Below are 22,265 nucleotides of genomic sequence, written 5' to 3'. Positions count from 1 at the left end.
CAGCCTTTTTTCAATAGCACCAAAAAATTAATGTCTCAAACTCTGTCTTTCATGACAGTTTAAATAAAACCATTACCAAGTGAATGAATCTTTCACAACTGTTTATAAAACATCACTGACCTCAAAATATAAAGTGAGATAAAGCGGCCGCATAACGCGAATTTTAATACTCGCGACGATGAATAGTAGAAATATTTCAGGAGTGAAAGCTCGTCACGTACCCTCCGACTCCCAGGAGGTTCGGGGAATGCCAAGGCGTGCTCGACTCCGATATGAAATGCTGCCCCTCAAGATTATACATTTCTAACTGGAAGAAACCTATCGCAAAATATGTGCTATCGTGCAAACTTAATGCACTCTTGTAACCATTGCGCATTGTTACTACTTCGAAACGGTCTAAGATAAAAAAATACTTCCTGTCCCACCTAATTATTATATATGTTACTGTAATAAGTATTTATTAAAATATTGTATAACAAATACACAATTACCTAACTAACCTATAAAATATAAACTCAAAATCTGAAAATTAATTAATAAAAGCTATCCCCCTGGTACATGGTGCCGAAGATGCTGGCAGCATTTCCTTGCTGTATCGCCAAACTTATTCTTTGTGCGAGGCTAGCTCTACAATCATAGGTGGCGTGTGCTATTCTCTTCGATAATTCTAAAATAGTGTAGACCCTTTCGGAGCCCGCGGGCCAAGGGTCTCGGCGCCAAATGGTACGAAATGGTATGCGGGGCCGAGACCCCTATATTTGGTCTTTGGTAATTTTTCGCCCGCCTTTGACGCCGCGCCGGCTTTTGTAGTTGTGTCGTGGAGATAAGACGGGGCTAGGGTGTCTACACAGATGGCGTCCCACACCACACCAGCGCTCATCCCATCTTCCACGGAATTAGTGACATTCCGTCCAGTTTCTTCCAATATCAGGAGGCTCAAGAGCTCGCACGTTGACGCTGGTAAAGGACAGGCGGAGAATATCGTTAAGCACGACGTGTCTAGAGGAATAAAGATAGAGTTAAATTGTCAAAATTTCTAGTAGTGCTCCGTACAAACTTTGTTTACCGAGCACTCCGTAATGAAATAAATATTTTGTTCTTTCTAGTATCTTTGTATCAACGCAAATGTTACCTCACACTGTTATGAAATTATTCAGCGAACACTTTTAAGTGAGCTATGTCACTGTGCTTATTTAAACTCAGTTTACCCTCCAAGGTTTTTTACATTAATATTTAGATAAGTAACTCCACATTCATCAAAAATATATGTAGCTTCCACTGCAGACTTAACGAAATTAATACTAGAGAATGCCTTGTGGCAATAAGTCGCCTTTTTTACTGTAAGATTTTTTCTAGTGTCTAAGGTTAAATTATTCTTGAGAATCTAAAGCTTAAATGTTTTAAAACAACATCGTTATTATATTATAAGAATAGATAGGTACGTAAAGGCCGGTACTTAGGAATTATTTAGTAATCAAAGGCAAATTGAATCAAAGACTTAAACACAAACAGGATATTTGGGATTTTTGGTTTCAATTAAGGCGCTCTTATACTGGAGTTTTACGTTTTCAAGGGGGTGAAGCAGACGCAGCGATAGAATAGGCAGGGGGGCACCCCGCGCGCCCCGCCGCACGATTCCCGCGCAACACGTCTACTTCCTTATTCTGTCGCCATCCGTATTCTGGTTTGTTAGTTCCGAAATTTTTTACGGAAATTTATATTGAATGAGGTTTATATATTAACGAAATAAATAAAATTGAGATTGTTTATAGGCTAATTCGTATTTTGATGAGTATTTAATGAAATTTACAATGGTGGTAAGTATAGATAATTGTATGTAGAGTATTAAATAAATAAATAATAAATAAATAAATAAATATTATGGGACATTCTTACACAGATTGACTAAGTCCCACAGTAAGCTCAAGAAGGCTTGTGTTGTGGGTACTCAGACAACGATATATATAATATACAAATACTTAAATACATAGAAAACACCCATGACTCAGGAACATATATCTGTATCATCATACAAATAAATGCCCTTACTGGGATTCGAACCCAGGACCATCGGCTTCGCAGGCAGGGTCACTACCCACTAGGCCAGACCGGTCGTCAAACCACAAAATAAGTAAGTATTCCACAGTAAAATAATAAAAATCAATCATTTCTAATCACATTTAATTCCACGTTGTTTTATAATTCATGTAGTCTTGTGTGATATAATAAGCTTTAGAAATCGATACTTTTGGGTTCAATTGGCGTAAAGGACATTTTGGCGAAAATGAGTTATATATACAGTTTTATTCAAAAGTCCAAGCGCTTTCGTTCTGTATAGTTAAATATTCAATATCTCTTTAAATGTTCTCAATTTTATACTATGATTTTGGAAAAACACCTTAGCTCAGGGGGCGTAAATGACCAGTTATAAATTACATAGTATAGTAAAAGTAATTGTTATAAATTGTATTGATAGACATAAATAAATAGATATAGATGGTAGGACAGCAGTGATTCTGCTGCAGTAATATAAACAAATTTAAAAAAAAATGTTTTTTAGCAAAAATTTTTTGTAAGTACTTTAAGCCCTTTTTCTAATAAAACAACCATAAAAAAGAGGCCTAAGGGACGCCCTTCTTAAAAACAGTCGTGTTTTTTGGCGTAACGGACATGCTATTTTCGTAAATAAGTATTGTATTATAAGTTCAAGCAGTCAGTTCAAAAGAACTCAAAAAGTTAAGAATAAGCCATAAATACAGACATCCGTTTATTGAAACAAACAAAAAGGTATGATTTTTTTTCTCAAAACCAAAGCGTTTTTGGCTCTCCTAAAAATCGCGTTTTGTCCGTTAAACCCTTCGAGCCTACGGTAGTCGATGTGTACCGTAGTTGGAAACGAATACACCCTGAATTTAGAATAAAAATGTCTGAGTATGTCACTTACGCCCAAACCGCAAAACGCTACAAACAAAAGTTGATAATTTACAGGATAAACTTTCCAGCGCAGATAATGAAATTGAGAACCTCCTCGCCGAAAATAAGACATTGAAAAGTACAATAGAAAAGTTAAAATCGAAGGTCACTAATTTGGAACAAATCTGCAAAACTAGCACGAAGAAACGTAATAAGAGCCCTAACAAGTCCACACTCGTTTTCACACCTAACGCGAACGCTACTAAACATAATGACAGTTTTAAAGACCTGATCGGCGATGAACAATCCCGAACAGTCACAGAAATAGTACAGGATTTAGAAAATCAGGGTATCGCTGTGCAAACAGATGTTACTATACGATCAGATGTCGCCGTGCAAATACAAACTGCTGTCGCTGTACCAACAGACGTCGCTACAGAAGAACCGGAAAAGACAGTCACTAAAAATCTACAGGCTGAAAATTTTACAACAGATGGTGCGCGTAAAAAGTTAGACGTTCGAAGCAGAAATAAGGCCCATAAAATATGTATGATAAGCTCTGACCAGTTCAATAAGATTTTAAATATTGCAAATTATAATTTAGGTGAATCTTACAATATCTGTCACTATCTCTATCCAGGAGTTGGGGTTAGAACTCTTTTTGACAACTTAGAGAGCAAATTGGTAAATTACACTAAAGATGATTATTGTATTATTTTTATAGGCGAAGATGACTTCAAAAAATCACAATGTTATGACAATTTAGTATTATACATAAGGCATATGACATCCACATTATCACATACAAATATTATTGTGTGTTCTCCAACCTATAATATTGGCTACTATAATAATATGTTTAACTGGAGGGTTGAATTCTTTAACCATTTATTGCATGCAGATAATTCTAATTATGAATATGTTTATTTATTGGACAGTAATAGAAACCTGGCATACGATCATGAGATGTTTCACTTGAACTCAGGTCGTATTAATAAATATGGATTAAATGTAATTTTTAGAGATTTAAAGACATTAATTGAATTAATTCAGATTGACATTCACAATAATATTTTAATTGAGCAATCATATCGCAGCAGCACACAAGAATCAGAGTTTTTTCGTGACTACGACTAACGCACGAAATGACGCAAATGATCACAATGAGCTGACAATAATGCACCAAAATATAGGAGGACTATTAAACAAGCTTGACCAAATACAAATTGCATTAGACGATTTTCACTCAAAAAGCCAGGAGATCGATATAATTTGCCTCAGTGAAACCTTCTCAAAAAAAGGTACAGAACAAAATGTCAAAATTGAAAATTTCAAACAAGGAGCATATTATAGTAGGAACGCCTGTAGGGGTGGCACAGCTATTCTAGTAAATAAAAATTTACAGGTCAAGCAAATAGAGTTTGAGTCGAAATTAGCCTCAGATTATTATTTTGAGTGTTGTGGAATCGAAATTATTGGATTGGATGTGGTAGTTGTTGTTATTTATAGAATACCGGTACAAACGAAGTCCCATGTTGGAATCTTTATTCACAAGCTCGATATATTGCTATTCCAATTAACATCTAAATATAAGAAAAAGAAAATTGTCATCTGCGGAGACTGGAATATTGATGTTATAAAAGATAGTCAGTTTGCAAAAGATTTAAAAAGTACACTGCAAAATTATAATTTTACAATGCACATAAATTCCCCCACCAGGATAAATACATGTATTGATCAGATAGCCAGTAACGTAGATAAAGTTAAAGCATATACACATCAGTTATGTTTATCTGATCATGACATGGCTCAGACAATTACTTTTAGTGTCAAACGGAAAAATAAATGTCTGACTTGGTTTGAATACAAAAGAGATTTTAGTAAAGGTAATATTGCAAAATTCATACAGTGCATCTCGGCGCTATCATTCTCTGAGGTACTGTTCTCAAGCGTTCTTACGGAAGCATTTACACTGTTTTATGAATTAGTGTGCTTATTTTACAACCTATGCTTCCCGGTCATAAAGGTCAAGATGAATAATCGATATAACAAATCAAAATGGTTAACAAAAGGAATACGTAAGTCCTGTTATACAAAGCGAAAATTGTATTTAAGTTATAGATTAGTAAAAACAAACAAATCATATAATAGGACTCAACTCAAAAATTATAACCATGTACTAAAAAAATGTATTATTAAATCACAAAAAATCAATAACATAAAATATAACGGGTTGGCTTAAAGTAATGAGAATTTTTGTTTTCGGACATAAAGACAAAAAGACAATGGCCATGGATTTCTGGATGTTATATTGAAGAACTATGCAATATCCAACATTAGAACCAAATTCAAGAATGAAGTAATTGGCCTCCCTTGTGTTAGTTTACGTAACATGCTTCTGACCGTTTGCTTTTCACTTTGGACAAACTACCAAGTACTCTCTGACTGATCGTTTTGTAATTACACGGTAAAATTTATTTTATTCTATAATATTTTTGCCTACTATCGCAATATACATATCAGAGTATATAATATTTGCCAAAATTCTTCGATTGATTTAAGTCTTGGGGATATTCTAGGGTTGGAAACGTTTAGTCGTTTTTCCGCGAGAGCCTAAAAGGGTCAATTTCTGAACACGATTTTTTTTCTGTCCGTGATGAAAATCGCGGGTTAGCATCAGATAATACTTACCATTTTTTTTTTACATAAAGAATCCACACTTTCACACCGGGTTCCATATGAATTCACTGATTAATTGGTTTTTAGAGTACACTTAAAAATATTTAAAGGCTCAAATTACTACTCCCGTGCCCTGTCCGGAATCTACTTTTGAGCATAATGAAAAATCCTACGAAAAATTCTACATTAGTATCACTAATTTAGTGTCAAATACTTAAACTAGATGATATTTACTATCACCGAGCACATACACTGTTAACTTCATTGTGGTAAATAACTCGTGATCGAAGTTTAAATTTTGTCCGAGCGCGCGAGTACAATTTCGTCGGCAAAACTCAAAGGGCTCCGACAGCCGACGTCTGTATCTGAACCGCCTCGTGTCCCGCCTCACCTGTACTAGCACTATTCGTCTGTCTCTCAAAGCAAACGGATGTACGTCAAGCCGCGACGTGTTCGAGCAAATCGCATAAGTATTTCGGAATCCGGGTGGGAGACAATTTTTTTCTAATTTCGATGTCCCTTATAAATTTTATTTCCCACATAGCTTTTCAATAACTATTTTCATATTTAGGAGCCCTTTATGTATCTTTATGTAAGCAATAACATAAAAGTTTGTTTAAACACGATTTAAATTTTTGGCGAATTTTTTTATAACGATTTCTAATTTCTGTGCCCTAATTCCCATGGAATATTTACCTAAAACAGCTGATTAAGTGGCACGGGAATTAGAAAGTATTACATTTATTGTCAACAAATTTTTAATTGGGGGCACTGTAAGTTAATTGGCAATGTTTATGTTATGTTTAATATATATATATATATATATATATATATATATATATATATATATATATATATATATATATATATATATATTGGCATTGAATATATATTATATGTAATAATAATATGACGTATATCTTTCTATTTTACATTTAAGGAAATACGTAAGGTAAGGTGGGGTAAGATGATACTGGGGTAAGACTATCACTTGTATGGAATCCTCGTACTGTTAGTCTTGCGCCACTTTACCTCATTCATTGATCATATTATAACATTAAAATATTATATAAACATAAAACTATTTTTGGAATTATTACATATTATAATACCTGTACCTAAGGTTATATGAAACAAAATGAATCAAATTTACAATGTTTTTTTTTTGTAAATTTGACAGCTGACAGCGTAAGCCGTATAAAGTTTAAATATCTGGGAGACTGAGCTTTGCTCGGAAAACATATACCTATCTAAAAACTCAAAAATGCGCGTTTTCCCAGAGATAACATTGCACCTAGCTAGATCGAGTTTTCATCCCAGAAAACCCTCATTTATGATCAAATTACATCGAAATCGTTAGAACCGTTTCCGAGATCCCCGAAATATATACAAGAATTGCTCGTTTAATAGATTAGTTGTTATAAATTAACTTTTATAATAGGTACACGAAAAATTAAATATATCCTATTCTTACTATATTATAAATGCAAAAGTATCTCTGTCTGTATGTTATCTCGTCACGCTTAATTTGAGCATATACACAGGCACAATCACTCACAATCAATATTATTTAATAATACTGCAATATTAGTCACGTTCTAAAGATAACTGAATAAATAACTGCATAATTAAGTTTGTAATCCTTTAGAAATATATGCGATAACAACGTTACTTTTTAGTTTTTACAATTAGTAGGGAAAGTAAAGGTACACTACGATGTACGATGTGAGTATGAATAAAGATGTGTATAGTTATGATATGTGTATACAAATAGTATCAGTATGGTATGGGTATGATTACCAGAAAAGAAGGACAGCCTACAAAAAGAGATGGGATCCTATCTAAAAGATTACATGTAAAAAGATGCAAATCTCGCAACGCAGTTTTTCTATTCTACTACAAAAAAAATTTGGGATGTAATGTGAAACCAAGTCGGTTATTTTAGTCAGTGCCAGGGGGTATTTATTTAGGAAGTTTTTTTTTTAGGAAGATTATGATGTTTTTGAGAAATTACTTAACCAACCTACACTTTGCAGATTTTCCCGCATGGTAGGGACACCCCGTATACCTATGTGTTAAGTAAGGCGGGGTAAGACTAACTTAGTTTATTTTGATCGGGACAAGACTAACAGTATGAGGATTCCATACAAGTGATAGTCTTACCCCAGTGATAGTTTTACCCCACCTTACCTCATATGTGTTCAAACAATTTTTGGGGTTATTAATTTATGAAGGCAGCATATTCGATTTCTTCAGATTAACTTACACAATAACTTCTTCTCACTGTGCCCCTATTTATTTCTTAGTATCATTTCCTATACGGCCATATACCAGATCATACACCTTGTTTGTACCTATCTACATGCAGATACATAATGACACATTTTAATGATTAGTTTTGTATGTAAGGCGGACAAGTTTACGAAACTACTCAAAGAATTGTTTTGAAATATGTACATTTTACTAAGAAAGAGTGATTAGTTGCCATTAAAATAAAGGAAACGATTAGTCAAATACTTAGTTTTTAGTGTAAGTATCATACTTTCGTAGATTTGTCGTTCGAAACTAAAATTAAAGAAGGTAAATATGTTCGATGCCACTTCAGTATGGTTGCAGTATATTATTGTAGATTAAAATATAAATAAATAATAGTTTTAAGTACCAAAATAAGTTAAGAAAACAATTCCCGTGCGTTAAATCTAATTTCCATGGACGCACTAATTCCCGTGCCCGGCCCAAAATTTTAAATTTAAATAACTTTTATAGTTTTATGAATATTTTTATCCCATAAGAAAATTAATGTTTATTATATTTTTTATCAAATTCTCAGCATATTTTTTTTTGTGTAATGTTGGTATTTCAAAATTCCATGGGAATTAGACAAAAATGCTCGTTTGGTGAAATTGACCCAAAACCAGTTAAAAACGTCATTGCATACATTTTACCAAAATATGATACATAAACAATTTTCTCTAAATATCAATCAGTTGCAGATTTCATGAAAATGTTAATCAATTAGCAATTGTGAATGATGGCATGATATAGATAACAAGCTAATATGCCGAAATAATTAAAATTAACGGCAATAAAACAGTTATGGAATGTAAATAAAACGTTGTCCAAAGCATGACGCAGAGGGTTTGAACACAGTTATGAGAAATCGGATGTGGGAGATGTTATAGTATATATAATGTTTTCTTGTAATTTAAAATATGCTCTTGTTTGTCACTGTAAAATTTCGAAAACCCACAGCTATTGTCTTTTTTTTTATATTTCCGAAAACGAAAATTCTCATTACTTTAAGCCAACCCGTTATATCAAGTAATAAAAATAAATGTAAGGCGACATGGAACATAATATCAGCTAATTTGTCAAGTGCAAATAGTTATAATGAGATTGATTCTTTGAATTTTAATAATACGACATTTCATAATCCAAAAGATATTTCTAATTTAATGAATGATTATTTTATTGACATCACCTTATCGAAATCTAATGTAAATAGCAATGCAAAGAATGTAACAAATAATATTAATAATTATTCCTCTTCAATATTCTTAAGACCTGCTGATGCCAAAGAAGTTTTTAAAATCATAATGTCACTTAAAAATAGTAGGAGCTCTGGGTATGATGATATTACAACATATATTCTTAAGTTGATTGCGCCATGGATATGTCAACCTATAGCTTATATTATAAACCTTTCGTTTGATCAAGCGGTTTTTCCCGAGCAGTTGAAGCTGTCCGTGGTGAAGCCCTTATTTAAAAAAGGAGACCGTAAAGACCCGAATAACTATAGGCCCATAACAATTGTTCCAGTTATTTCGAAAATAATTGAGAAAGCAATGTGTGAAAGGTTAACGGGATTTTTAGAAAAAAACGGTCTATTGCAGGCAGAGCAGTATGGTTTTAGAAGAGGACACTCAACTGAATTGGCTTGCTTTGATTTAGTAAAATATGTATCTGAAAGCCTGAATAGCAAAATACCAGTATTATCAATATTTTTAGACTTAAGTAAGGCGTTTGACTGTGTTGAACATGGCAAACTTCTTGCAAAACTTGAATGTTATGGGATTAGAGGAGTTGCACTTGATTGGATAAAAAGCTACTTATCACAAAGGAAACAATGTACTGAAGTAGTTAGAATAGAAAAAGTAGGTAAGAGTTTTGTTAAAGTCAAATATCGTTCAGATTTTCGTGAAGTACAACTAGGTGTTCCTCAAGGGAGCAACTTAGGTCCCCTATTATTTTTGGTATACGTCAATGATCTACCTCGGGCTATCTCGCATAAATGTATACTTTTTGCAGATGACACAACTTTACTCATAAGGGGTGAGAAAGTTGAGACATATGAGACTATTGTAAATAATGCACTAGCTGACATTAACAATTGGACATGTACAAATAATTTAAATATCAATTTGGCAAAGACATTTTTTATTCAATTCTACTCATATAATAGTAATCCAATTCAATTAAATATCAATTACAATAATTTATCTATATCAAAATGTGAAAATATTAAATTTTTAGGATTATTCATTGACCAGCATCTAAACTGGAAGGAACATGTAAATGCGGTGTGTAGTAGATTAGATCGGTTCGTCTTTGCAATACGAAAATTAAGAAATACTGTTAACTTTGAGGCAGCTGTCACAGCCTATCACGGTGTGGTATCGTCAGTGCTAAATTATGGGCTATTACTATGGGGAAATTCGGTAGATATCGAAAGAGCATTTATATTGCAGAAAAAATGTGTCCGTGCAATATTGAGAGCCTGGGTAATTGATAGCTGCCGACCACTATTTCAGAAATTAAAAATATTACCTTTAGCATGTATGTATATTAAAAAAGCATGTTTACTTGTAAAAAACCGTCCCGATTTGTTTAAAATGAGATCTGAATTCTTCTCAAGCCAGAGAACTCAATATCAGAATCTTCTACACCAACCTCGATGCAACTTAGATATATATAAGAAGAATGCTTACAATATGTGCATAGTTCTTTACAACAACTTGCCCAACAGTATAAAGCTACTAAACGCTATGGAATATAAGAAAACATTAACTAGTTTTTTGTTAGAGCACTATTTCTATAGCGTGAAGGAATATTTAGAATATAATTTGCATGAAAGTCTTTAATATAAACTATTTTTATTATTAACTAATTAATTATTATGACATTTAATATTTTAATTTTAATCGGTTACAATATTTAGTAAGTAGTAGTAATTAGTAAATATATAAATATTTTTTGTAAAATTTGCATGTCGTTGTGTGCGACTGAATACTGTACATACCACATAACAAAACATCACCTTTGTATTCTAGAATAAGTATTCTTGCAAATAAAAAATCTTTATCTTTATCTCTATCTTTACGACCCCCTACCAAACAAGACTCACTAAATTATCAAAGATGTCATTGTCGTAAAGGACATTCATAGTGTTTTTGACCAATTTTAAAGGACATCAACTTCTTTCGTATTGAATTTATAGATATGATCGCTAATTTAGGTTAAAGAGACTAACATTTTGAATACTTTTCCAATACACATCAAAATATAGCTCGATAAATAAATAAAAATATATCAACATTAAACAAAACATCGCAGTTATTCGCGTCTCCTGAAAAGTAGCATTTTGTCCTTTACGCCAATCGAACCCAAAGGTATCTTCAGTTTTGTCTTGACCGGGCGCGTGCAATATTACACTGGACTGCCGAGATAAGCGAGTGTTCAAAAACTAATTTGCTACTCCTAAACGATTTCCTATTCCTAAATGATCGATTTAAAAGTAATGTTAAAAATAGGCTCATATTAATTGTCATATTGTTTTATTATATAGTGGACATAATATTGTCTATCGTTCGGACAATATTTTATTGAACTTGCCGAGTTTTTTTAGTATGAATGTACTCTTAGCTATCTATGTATGTTTATGTAACCTGAGAGATTTAACTAGTCTTCAAGTGTGGTTTCATTTAGATAGATTAAACACACTGTAAGACAAAAGTTCGATAATATCGATACCATTGATAAAATATGCCGCTGTCGATCGTCCTATAAGTTGTCAAACACAGTCCTTAATAATCCCCTATCCTCCTAAGGTCCAAGGTCCTACCTATAGCATTTATTCAGTTCGATGAAATTTAAATCATAATAATATTCAATTGGAACAGTCGTTCAATTTTCATTTTTTTTTGTAATAATGGATGTTCTTGTATAAGATATATGTGAAAGCTTTTTAGTACTAGAATTTTTAATCAATAGCCTTACCACGACTTTGACACTGACAGATTCGCTAACGTCTGCGTAACTTACTTTCTATACATCATCGAGTATCTTATTTTAAAACGATTATGAAACAATTAAGTAAACGAATTAATTTAAACCGATTTGGTCATTAAATATTAATTACTTCTTCGTCCAGATACGTTTCAAACTTTTTAAAGTGCTTGAAACGAAGTTTTTTTGTTTTATATCAACGAGTTAGTGTAGCTGAGCTCATGCAATGACAGAAATAATTAAATTACACACAAACAACCACTTCCACTGCTCAGGGACGAATAATAACAGTCATAACATATCCCTGCGCCCGATCAAGCTGCATCTCCGATGAGAATCGGGATAGCGAGGCGATGGGCAGTCGCTGATACACTTGTCTTGTTCTCTTAATCAACAAAAAATGCGAATCAGAAAGGTACAGAGTGTATTATGTACAGGCCAGTATGTTGTCGCAGGACTATAAGAGATTCCACTGCGAGTAAAATAACGATAGTTGCTGAAAAAACCTGAGCTGAGGTTTCTAAGTTAAAGGGCAAACTTTACATTTTAGTAATAAAGGGCCCATAAAACTATTTAATAATTTGGTATTATAGACCTTTACGCCCATGAATAAAGATAACTGCGGAAAAAACTCTTAGCGTAAATGCTTTCAAATTTAAGGACATTATAGTAATAAAGTCCCCAATCCGCATTGGGCTAGCGTGGGGACTATAGCCCAAGCCCTCTCGCGCATGAGAGGAGGCCTGTGCTCAGCAGTGGGACGTATATAGGCTGAAATGATGATGATGATGATAGTAATAAAGGTCCCAGGAAACTTTTTATTTGATATTATACACCGCTACGTCCATGATATTAGTTTTGAATTTAGAGTTTAGAAATTAATTTGTGGTAGTAAAAGACACATTATCAAAACATAATATTAAGACACATTAATATTAGAAAAGTCCTGTACAACCTGGTTCGCTTCATGTACTTATGGTAAAATCATTTTTAGGGCGGGTTGTAAAGGGAAGTAAAATAATATCAATACTAAAATATGTCCTTTATGACCATCTTGACCATACGATATGAAAAATCATCAAGACAAATGAAGGGCTTAAAGGACAGCAAAAGACATGTGAGTCATTTACAACAATATTTATATTTAGCGGTAACCTTTACGATAACATCTATGAACATGTAATTTATGACTGTTCATTTATGGTTCCTGAGCTAAGGTGTTTTTGCAAAATCATAGTAAAAATTGGGTCGTAAAGGCAACTTTTTAAAAGATATCGAAATTTTAACTATGCAGGACGAAAGCGCTTGGAATTCTGAATAAAACTGCATATATAACTAATTTTCGCCAAAATGTCCTTTACGCCAATTGAACCCAAAGATATCGATATTATGAATGTCACAAATTTTCCTAAAATTAACAATAATTTTATGTACCTATATACAGAATATTCTGAGGTATAATAATATTATAGTATATTATATTATATATTATTATAGAGGGGGGAGGCCTTTGCCCAGCAGTGGGACACAGCGGGCTCTGAATAAAAATAAATAAATATATTATATTATTATACAGAATATTCTAATAAATGTATTAACAGTGCGCTGTTATTATGTAAATTTAATGAAATTTATCTCTAAGTAAGTCTCCATGGTTCATTTTATATATTGCTTGAATAGCCTTCTTCTGCAGAACAAAAATGGTATTTAGAGTTAGACGAAGAAAAGTCTGCAGCGGATTTAATAGCCCACGCAGTGCAAGTGTTATTTTAAATGTCAAACTTCTATGAAATTATGAGTGTAAATAATACTTGCACTGCGTGGGCTATCAAAATCGCCTAAAGACTTTTCTTAGTTTAACTCTAGTAACTATTCGGTCGTATCAATGTTACAATAGTATCTGAACGGTTGCTCCTTCTGTCTTATGATGACATAATGCTATGGCAGTTATGAAAATAAATACTGATCGAGTTGTTTACACATAGGTTAGCAAACGTTTTGCTCACTGCAAAAGCTGCAGAACTCAGTCTATTTGAAAGAGCAGAAATATGGGGACCCCACTTGAGTTTAGAATCTAGAGTTATACCATGAAAAACTGTAGGTACTATCAACTAATCGTAATATGGAGCGCTTCAAAAATTGGCGAGCGTCCGACCTCCAACGCGTCCCGCTCGGGACTGAGCGGTGAGATGGCAGCGGGGGCGCGAGTAAATGGTGCCGTGAATTCGTAAATTTTGAGTTTAAAGTTATATGTGTTACGAAATTAACAAGATTAAACCCGACGGACATTACATCATTACAGACGTTTATTTTGATGTGATTTTCAATACATAAAGTAGTATAATATTTAAATGAAATGAGTTTTAAGGTGGAAAATAAGGGTATGTTTGGATTTTTTTTCTATCGAGCGAAGTTTGTCCAGTTATGTAACGAGTACCCGACGTACTTAGATAAAGGTCTCAAAAACAACATATATTTTTTTCACGTGTTTAATCTTTGCCGTTTCTTAATAAAATGGCATTAAAATTACGTTTCTAAGAGCTTACCTCGCCTTAAATAATTACAACCCGCCCGCGATCGTTTGTGTGACCAAGATGTCTTTTTTTAGGAAAATATAATATTGGGAACCGTAATTTATGCTCTTTACCTAAAAAAACATCGTGTTAAATATCTGTATTTTATTTTCTTTGCCGATATAATATTTTTTTTTAAATAAATTTTCGACGGTAAATGCCAGCATAAATGGTCGTATCTTTTACTTGCTAAGATATTTTATTGTTTTAAGGCATCAAGATACTGCAGACCTGAGTATTTGATATTAAAATGCAGAATGGTAAGATGCATACGGAAAAATAATACTCGTATATTCTTTATTTGCTTCGAGATATAAATCCGTAAAATTACATCCTTTATTAAGTTTAAGACTATACTCGTACCAACAATAATTTTACTCTAGGTTAGGTTATTTTATGTTTATAAGCATTTTGTATTGTTTTGAATTTTATTTATACATCGATATTGGAAAAAATATCCTAGTCGAAGAAAAAAAAAAATTATCATGTATAATTCTTGATAATATTTAATTTATATTCTTTTTTATTTAACTACAAGCAAAATAGAATAAAGTTATTTGAGGTATTAAGTTCCATATTCATTTCGGTTGCAATCAAAAGGCAGCACAGGGGGGACAACGAATAATATTTTTGGAGAACAAAAGCGAGTCTAATTTCGTAAATGCAGCATTTGACTCCAGGCCAAGCAAAACAGGCGCTACGCGACACTTTTCTTTGCTCTATTGTTTGTCTGACCTTAATCCGCCATTTTTTGCCGCGTGCTTGCAAGCTGGGAAAGTCTTAGACAACAAGCTGAGGCGTAAACGCTACGACTTTTTTTTTAATTTGATTGAGGATTAGGTAGTCTAAATTGCCTAACGTGCTGCTTGTATATTTTAAAAACTTTGCTTTGAATGCCAACGGACAAGAAACGTTATTCTCTTAATTAATATGAACTCTATCGAGATATATTAAAGTAAGAGCAAGAAAAATCTGCAGCAATGTTGATACCATACGCAGTGCAATTGTCATTTATACGTCATAATTTCACAGAAGTTTGACGTTTAAAATAACACTCGCTCTGCACTCTATTTACTTTTTGCTTTGTTCAGTTGTTATAAATATAATATCTTAATAGCTCAACATCTAGTCTGACAAATTAGTTGAAACATCACCACGGCAACTAACTTTTCTATTATTAAGAGTGTATTGTTTATTTCCTGTATAGATTCTGTGCGGAAAGAATGTAAATACAGTCTTTCACAATCCCTATCTTACAATCATCATCATCATCTCAGCCATAAGACGTCCACTGCTGAACATAGGCCTCCCCCTTGGACCTCCATTTGTACCGGTTGGAAGCGACCCGCATCCAGCGTCCTCCGGCGACCTTAACAAGGTCGTCTATCCATCTTGTGGGTGGACGTCCTGCGCTGCGCTTGCTAGTCCGTGGTCTTTCGAGCACTTTTCGACCCCATCGGCCATCTTCTCTGCGTGCAATGTGGCCCGCCCATTGCCACTTCCTACATATCTTACAATGCAGTTGCGAATATATTTTGCACAATCTTATGCACACATAACTTCCTAACCAAACATATAGAATATATCTTAGCAAAAAATATTCTCTTATTCAGTACCTATGTAATAGAGTTCATCCATGTGACAATAGCTGCTGGCTACGCTCACCTGATGGGTGCGGCGTGACACCGAAGATTATTGGTACTGTAAATCAACTAGATTGGACGGTACACGCATTCGCCAACCAATATATCAGCCGGGATACAATATTTCCATGGTTAGAAGACTTTTATTACGCACGTGCGATAGATAGTCGTGTTTATTAAGCATTATTGTGTCTGACCTATAGGTCTATCTGATCTGGCTTAGATCACCAAGGTAAGTAGGAAAGAGATATACCACGTAATGACAATGACATACATATTATAATTATTTATTTTCTGGAACTGAGCGCTCATCATTGACTTATCAAGACATGTACAAATTATGAGATTAGTTTTGTTCTATTTCTCTAAAGTGTCATTTTTTGCATTTCAGAACTCTGTACTTATGCAAAAATTAACAAAGGTACTTATAATTACCCTGGATAAAATGGAATAGGTACAGTCTGACGAACATCTTAAGCAAATGACCGACCGTGGTGCTCAATATGCAAACTTCTTCCCGCTACGTCTCGTTATACCACGTTATACTTAAGAAGTATGCTGACAATAGATTTTAACCTGTACAATCAAAAACGATAATAATACCATAGAATTAAAGTCTGCATCCATTTCACTTTTAAATTTTAGTAGGTACCAGCCAAAGCCATTGTATTGTATAATTAGGTAATTAAGGTACTTCGCATATCTGCGTCTTTTGCCCAGCATGTAAACGTAGCAGTATATTTAGGTTAACTTTGTTGTCCTAGTGTTTAAGCTTTGTAACTACTTTGACTCCTACTGCAGACATCCAATAAATCGTGCCTCAAACTAGCCAATAATCTTCAAGTTTGTTCCGACTTTGTGTCCGCTTGGTGCTCTAATTATTTATTAGCTTTACTGATTGCCTAGTTAGTGGATTAAATCCGACTTTGAACCCCTTGGTGCGTTATGATGCAAATTTAGTAGCATATGTTATTTAGCTGTTTACAATCAAATAAGAAGGTGGATTTGGGCATATCTAAAATTATAAAGTGGTCACATTTAGTATTGCGTTATAGAATAAAGAAGACTGTGAGGTGTCTGTCACTATAACAGAACTGTTATTAATTATCAGTATTATCACATATCTGTATGCAGGGTCCATATTGGGTCGCATAATAATTGAGTGTCCTAATGAAATGTTACGCATAAAACTCATTTCGCATAATTGTTACTGTGCTGGAAATATTAACATTTCTGAAAAATTATAACACTAACCTAACCTACCCCATTCTACACAACCTATGCAAAATATTTTCGAAAATACTTTCTGTTTCAGCTGGAGAAAAAATATGCGAAAAGAGATTTATGCGTAACATTACCTTATGACAACCAATTATTATGCGATGAGATAGGATCCCCTGTATGCATTATATAAATTGAAAGTAAGTAAAACTATCAACTGACCACATCTCGGTGGAAATATTTTCAGGTAAGGAATAAACATTCCTAACACAATAACTTGTTTAAGTAGGCGGGTTTAGTTATTATTTAAGATATTGGACTGCCACTGATTTCTGTTTGAATAAGTTCGAACAGGTACACATATTTTGTAGATCATAGGTACAGTCATCAGCAATAGTATCTTACACAACTAGGGCCGCAAAAATATATGACGCGCTCTTATTGCCCTCCAAATAAGAACGTGTCACATATTTTTGCGGCCCTAGTTGTGTAAGATACTATTGCTGATGAGTGATGACTACGAGTATACCGAATACGGTTTCCTAAAAATGTGAATAGCAAATCTTGAAGCATTTTCTAGTAACTTCATTAATTCGAAACCCTGATTAAACAACTTTTAAAAGGGTATTTTTATTATATTTACTGATTTTTGTATTAAACGTTCCATCGTGTTTCCATGTTTGTATGGCTAAACAATACAATACAATATCTTAGTAATGACTGTGGACCCATATCGCCTATTTCAGTATATACTCGCATAAGGTTCATATTATGCGAGTATATACTTGTACCCGCGTTGCTCATAGCTGGGTTCATTTACCTGAGTGCGTACCTAGAGTCACTCGTGCTTGTGGCCCACAAAACCCGGAACACTGAATGTATAAAATAAATGAACTGAATTCTTCTCATCATTTCTAAAGTTATAAGCTTTTTGAAAAAAGAGGATAATTTAGAGGTATGCACATGTACACTTAGACATCTATGTAATCTATGTATACAGGGTGTCCCAAGACTATGGGACATCAAGGGAAAGTACTTACATTAAATATCTGTTATTTAGCAAAAAATAATCCTTATGATGAATCCTTTCGATCGGAATGATAAAATTACAGAGTGATTTTTTTTCTCGTGTAGCGGGTTCGATTCCCGATTCAACCATGTAATTATTTACACATCTATGAATGCAGTTTAAATTGTTTTTTGAATTAAAATAATGTCTTCTTTCAGCAAAATATCCTATCTACGATATTTAAGGTACTTTCCCTTGATGTCCCATAGTCTTGGGACGCCCTGTAGTATAATTTCAATGGTTCATTTACTGTCGATGAATAAATGTGATTAAAATACCTTACAGAAGGTATTAACCTTCAAATGTAATCAAGCTTGTGTATATCTTAATGGGCTACAGGGTTGAATGAACTGTTCCGGGGTTAATCACTTCTTGATTTCAGTGCTAGTTAACAAATTAATGTAAGTAATCACACAATTGTGATGTTTCCTCTACGTAAGTAGGTATAAAAAGTAGGTGTGTTGACCATGACGTCACTATACTAATTTTCATATAAATTCCATATTAGCAAATCGTTATGACAGTTCTAAAAAAGAAGCTAATTTGACTATTATCTAGTAGGTAGAGTACCCAATTTTTCTTTTAATTAATTAATAATATTCATCGGGAACCAAAAATTCAAAAATACCGCTATCTATATAATACCTAGACTAATAAATAGTAGTGTAGATATTTATACCGGACAAATTTTAATATACCTAGTAGAAGTCCATTTAAGGGTATATTCGGTATCATGTTCTGATTCGGATTCGTGTTGACTAGGAACTTGACTAAGTAAAGATAGATCTGTGTGGGTAGATTGTTGAAATAATACAATCCAGACATATTTCTGTTTTTATTCCATCGCCCTTAATGTACATTTTTTTCTAAGGAAGTTTGAATCTGGATGTAATGTTAATTGGGAAAATTTGAAAAAACAATGAAAGTCTATTATTGTATGTTTTAAGAGAGGTTCAAGTTTCTTTGATACCGAGTGTACAGTGTACAGCTAGCAGAGCAGCTGCTGTATTTACAGTTAACATCAAATAGATAGTGACGGTCAAAGTGGCCAAAAATATTATACTGTATCACACGTCACCTTTGTTAAATACTATACCGGGTGTGGCCTGTAATATGAGCAAAAAATTAAACTGTAGGCTGATCTCCTCATACTGATCAACATTTGTTCAGCGACTTTTGAAAATAACTTTACTTTGATTTTTAATACACTTTAAAGGTTATTCAAAGACGCAATGTATTGCGAATTTTGTTATGTTTAAGGCTTGACAAGCAACGTCAATCACAGTGGCGAAGGCGTCCATTGAAGATAATATTTATTTTGTATGAAAAATAGGGAGTCTAAATACTTCATAATTCTTAAAAGTTGTTGAACAAAAGTGTCACCATTTGAGGAGTACAATCTGTTTTAATTATTTGCTCATGTTACAGGCCACACCCGGTAGAAGTAAGAATGTGTAGGTACCGACACCTACATGAACCTATGAAACTACTTCAGACGGATTGGCGGCAATACAAGTGCACACAAGTCTTGCAAATATGAGTATTGAAATGTAAGTACATAGATAGACCAAGAAAAGTCTGCATCGATTTTGATATCAAAAGGTGTGCTATCAAAATCGTTGCAGACTTGTCCTGGTCTAACTCTACCTGTGTATGTATACTGTATACATATTCTAAATGAATTGAAACCTTACATCAATCAAATAAACTTTAAGTTTGAAACTTAATTCAGTAGACAAAAGGATAGTAGCAAAGCAATACCAACTAAATACGTGACAGCGCTCCTCTGGGCGCAACTATGTCTCTAACTTGACCGCGTCTGATGTCAGCAATGTAGGTAGCTTACTTACATAAGTAAAGCTTTGAGCAATAAACTACAGTAACGAATTAACACTGGAATCCAAAAAAGATTTTAAATGTAAGTTTTTCTATTTTTATTAATTATTCAGGTAAATAAGTACTCAATTAGACCTAAAAACGAATTAAAATAATTTAAACTAAGAACTTAACAAATAACACTAATAATACCTACCTAAAAAGTAAAAACCTAGAAATAGATCTAAGTAATTTAATATTTGACGAAGTTTGTTTGAATTTAAATAAGAAAAATATACCTACACATATATTGATAGAAATATTAAGTTAAAAAGATTGCGGAGTAGGTCGGATTATGGTAAAAATAAGGTTTGCTATATTTTTTCAAATAAAGATAAATATTATTTGTAATATAAGTAGATATTCGATTATTTACCTACGTATATATAACATGAAACTAAACTCGTAGACAATTAATATTCGTCACTTTCCCAGTTCTCGGGTCTCAAGTTGCCCTGCTAAATCAAAACCAACAACAATATTTCACCACTTATTCTTTGTATTGCATTTAACCCAAAACAATTTCGCCTATAGTTCGTTTTTTTTTTAGCATTAGAAAGAACTTAAAAGAAGGTAAGCGATCTTGACATGTCGTTTAATTGAAAAACAATTGTTAAAAATCAATAACTATTACTTATGAAAGCAGAAGAATATAAATGATTGAAATTATAATGGTTCCCATCGAAATAAGTGAAGGATAAAAGGTAGCTACTAATTTTAACTGAAATCATTTTTTGAACAATTCGTCAAAACTAGTTTTCACCAAGTAACTTTGCGAAAACTAGTCTCTTGAACTAAACTAGTGTCTTGAGGGTTCTGAAGTTAAGAAGGAACTTGGGGATTAGGGGTTAGGGCTTGGCGGGTCAGGGTTTGAGGATCTGTGGGGCTGTGGGTTACTATGAGTTGGTTTGGGGACTGAGGGGTCGGATGGTGGAGTTTAGGGGTTAAGGGTTAGGAGTTAAGGGGTCTTAGGTGGAGGAGTCGGGCTTTGGCAGTTGAGGAGTAGGGGGTTCAAGATCGATGGGTTCAGTGATCTGGAGTCAAGAGGTTGTGAGTGTACAGTCACCTGCAATAATATGTTACTCTTCGAAGGCCGCAAAAATATGTGACACGCTCTTATGGCTCTACAAATAAGAACGTGTCAGATATTTTTGCGGCCTTCGTTGTGTAATATATTATTGCAGGTGACTGTACTACTATATATATGAGTGAATACTATAACACGTTCTAGGAAAGGTTCATAATACGTATATATACCTACTTTCAGTTTACAATGCGTTTGCAGATAATAAGTAATACAACGATATATTGCGTTCTTTTGTCATTCCTTCACAAAACCAAGTCAAAGCAAAACGTTTATTTACCTGTTTTAGTAGACCGAGCATTTAAAAGTATACCTTAAGCTTTGTAAATTAAGTTACATTTTGCAGCTTAGCTACATGGAAGGTACGGTCTAGATTTGTGTAAGTAGATCTAAGTTTGCCAGTAGAGCGGTCGTGCATTTACTAGCGGAAGAATTCACTCACAAGTCCGCCATCTTTAACTAAATTCAACTATTCCTGCAAGTTGAAACCACTAGCAACATTTATACTTGCATAATATTATTATAATTAAGACTAAGAGATGTAGTTTTGAAATACTTAACCATTGCATGAGTCGCCGCAAATTTGTTATGTTACCGTAAACAAGATTATTTAAACCGAAAGATAGAGTAAGTACTTACATTACGTAGCTAAAAAAAAGTACTGAGGTTGACTAAATTAGCATAACAAATACGAGCGTTTACGAGAAAATACGAGGGCAAAGGATTATGCACTACATTTGTAACAAGAGACATTTATTTAGTAAATTCGTCTCTCAATGCAATTTCTTGCCTGATGTTCCCGTCGCCCTATGTGTGAGTGCACGGTTGTATCATAACATTTCCTCTCATCCTTGGATGTATTAATCTCCGCCTAATGAAGCGCGTCCTTTCTCGTGCAAGTGAGAAAATTATTATGATAAATA

Source organism: Cydia fagiglandana, chromosome 1 (genome assembly GCF_963556715.1).
Source record: "Cydia fagiglandana chromosome 1, ilCydFagi1.1, whole genome shotgun sequence".
Lineage (NCBI taxonomy): Eukaryota > Metazoa > Arthropoda > Insecta > Lepidoptera > Tortricidae > Cydia > Cydia fagiglandana.
This window is presented reverse-complemented; position numbering follows the sequence as displayed.